We start from the raw sequence: 3,532 nt of genomic DNA on the forward strand, positions 1-3,532 counted from the left end.
GTTGACTCTATCAGAATGTACCATTTGAGACATTCATGAGATATTTTGCTAACAGACACAGAAAACACAGCCAAATACAAGGAGTTACACAATCACCTGTTTTTAATGGTGGCAGGAGATAATTAGCTAGATGATGCTAAGTCACATTTACAATAATGAGAATGAAAAGTAGGCAATAGTTTAGTTTAGTTAGAACCAGTTTAATTTAAGCTGAACATTTGGAGCTTTAACTTTGTTTAAAACATTGGGTGGAAAGAAAAAAACAAAAAATATAATTCAGTTATCTGACTTTTGGGGGGGGGGGGGGGGGTTGTAGTGCACGTGATGTTTCTGCAACGATGAGCTGAAATATAAGCTTCAAAATAAATGTTGGTACTTCCTGTTTAACTGGAGAACTTTCTCATTTAACGAAGACAAAATAGTTGTGTGAACGTTTATGAAGCATTCACTCTATTGTGATCCGTTTTTCTTCCGTACGTTTTTCAGCATCTTTCTCGTTCCACAATTTTTGTGCTATTTCAACAAATCGTAAATCAAGACGTTCAGCTCGTTCAGGAGAAGGGTGCTATGACTTTTGGTATGGGTGCAACTTTAGCTTTTTGAGTCTTTTCTGACATTTTTTTTTCTCTTGGAAAATGAATTGAGCTTATTTTACATGCTTCAAATCTTTAGATCTGTTTACAACCTTTTACTGCTCTTTTCACGTTTTGTTCTGCTTCAGCTTCTTTCAGCTTCCTTGTGCAAATTTAAACTTTCTTTTCAGCTACTTTCAGCTCATTTCAGCTGTTTTGTACTCCTTTCGAATTCTTTCTGCTAACTACAACATTTTTGTACTTCTTCTAACTTCTTTCTGCTAATTTCAGCTTGTTATGCTCCTTACAGCTTATTTCTGCAAGTTTAAGCTTTTTCTGATATTTAGCTGTTTTGTGCTAATTTTCGATTTTTCAGCTATTTCCACATTTTTTGCACTAATTTAAACTTTTTCATCTTACTGGTAATTCAGCAAAATGTGCTCTCTCCACTTCTTTCTGGTAATTTTAACATCATTATAATTTTTTAGCTACTTTTCAGCAGGTTTTTTTTTTTTTTTTTTTTTTTGGCTCACTTCAGCTTTTTTTCAAATAATTTCCACTTATGTGCTAATTTTTGCTTCTTTCAGCAAACATGTTGTTTTTGCTTTCTTCTGCTAATTTAAACTTGTTCTACCTGTTCAGCTACCTTTTCTTTTTTAGCATTTTCTAACTAATTTCAGCTGTTTTCAGATAAATTAATTTTTTTGTGATTATTTCTGCTACTTTTGACCTAATTAACTTATTTCTGATCATTTCAGCTTGTTATACACCTTTCAGCTTAATTACAGTATTTCAGTTTTTTCAGCTCGTATTTAGCTGTTTTATGCTAATTTTAGCTTTTTCAGCTAATTGCACATTTTGAGCTCATTTCAGCCCTTTCTGCTTCCTTCGGGTAGTTTAAGCTTCTTTCTGCCTTTCAGCTACTCATTTTTTGATAATGTCAGCTTTTTTTAAATCTTGTTTCCTTTATTCTGTGCTAATTTCTACTTTTTAAACCAGTTTCAGGAAACGTGTTCTTTCCACTTTCTTCTGCTAATTTAGGCTTGTTCTTTCATTGCAGCTACATTTCAGCATATTTTAGCTACTTTCAGTTGTTTCTCAGCAAGTTCTTCTGCAATAAGCAATCGCACTGCATTTTCACAGGAAATGCAGTTTCTCTAGTTATTGAAACATTCAGCGAGCGGCAAACCCTCTGTCAACAAGAGATGTTGTAGAAAGTTGACAACAGAACCAGTAGCCTGAAACTGGGGCGGACTCTGGACTCTTCATGTGTTTTTCCACATGGACTCAAATCATCACGTGAGCACAGGACCCCCCCCCCCCCCCCCCCCCACACACACACACACACACACACACACACACACACACTCCCACAGCTCGACCTATTGTGCCAGATCTATTAAACCCAAAACAACAGACACTTGTGTTGATTTGTTCTCAGCCTAAAACTACCACCACATGTGCAGAAAACAAACAAACAAAACAACATCTGAGCTCTGCGAACGACACCGAGCCGAGCTGTCAATTTAACTTTTTTTTTTTTTATAAAATAGAAAATTAAAAACTAGAGTTTCAAACTGCGGCGCAGGAGCGTCCACCTTCTGCCCAGCCTGACTAAACTGAGCCTTAACCGGCTCGTTGGCACATGAATAAGGTTACGAGGCCAGAGCCGGGCAGGAGTCGTCTCATATGATACGCTTCTGGCTGCAACTACAAAGACGTCTTTCTTTCTTTACACCCAAGTCCTGAATCCTTCTGATTACAAATCTTCAATGACTTTTACGGTTGACATTTAGTCCAAACTTCAATTTGTACACACACATCCTATAAAGATGAATCACTCGTAAATTAACTGTGAGACTGAATGTGTTGTGTGAACAAAATCCAATAAAAATATTTTTATAAAATATAAAATTCTACAAAGCTCAGTGGTGCCTCACCTTAGTGGATGTGAAGTGATACTCTCAGTTAGAAAATATGAGGCGAGTCCTCATTTCATGGAAAATGTCTCCTGTTGTGTGAATGTAATGCTATCGCCAAATAACACAGCACTTTCTTGAAACCACTAAAATCACCACGATCAACGTCGCCATCGGTAATCAGTCCACACCAGGGGTGGGGAACGTTTTCCCCAGAGGAGCTTTGATTTTTTTTTGTCTTACTCCATTAAAAGAATGGAGGCTCAGAGAAAAGTTGCTCAGTTTCTGTCAGTCTAGATGTTTTTCTTGGGTTTAGGCTTTTGGTTGAGTTCCTTTTAAATCTGCTTTAATTCCTGTTTTGTATAACCAGAAGTTGTTGTTTTTTTTTCGCTTGATGCACCTGTTCATCCTCAACCATTACACCTGTTTTCCATTTTGTGATTTTCTTCGTCAGTGTGTTAATGTTAGAAGCTGGATGTCGTCTCCACTACAGCGTTAAAATAATTAGCCCAGATGTAGATGGCCTTTGCAGGGTCTGGAAGGAGCATTCAGGGGCTCCTCATTTTGCCAGATTAAAAGCTGTCCACCTGTTCTCAAGAGATTTTGCTAACATACAGACAAACAGTTCAAAATATAAAACAATCCAGTCATTTAGAGACAATTTTATGTGTCAATTATACATATATTGCAGCTTTAACACATAAGGAATCAGCAACAAATTAAGTAGGGATGCACAATATTGGATTCTTGGCCGATATCCGATACGCCGATATGTTAAAATTATTTGGCCGATAACCAATACCAATACAGATATTTATTTTCCTAGACCTACTTACAGAGACTACATAGCTTTCTCTGCAGTGGAATTAAAATACTGCATTATTCTGCATGCTCTTTGTCAATTTGGCCTGCTACCAAAATGCAGATGCCAAAAAGGGGCTGAAAATGATGCTTGGATTATGTTTAATGTCAAATTTTGTCACTGGGTTGTCATACAAAAACAGTGCCTTTATATATATATATATATATATATATATATAT

This window comes from Nematolebias whitei, chromosome 13 (genome assembly GCF_014905685.2).
Source record: "Nematolebias whitei isolate Nwh7 chromosome 13, NemWhi1, whole genome shotgun sequence".
NCBI lineage: Eukaryota > Metazoa > Chordata > Actinopteri > Cyprinodontiformes > Rivulidae > Nematolebias > Nematolebias whitei.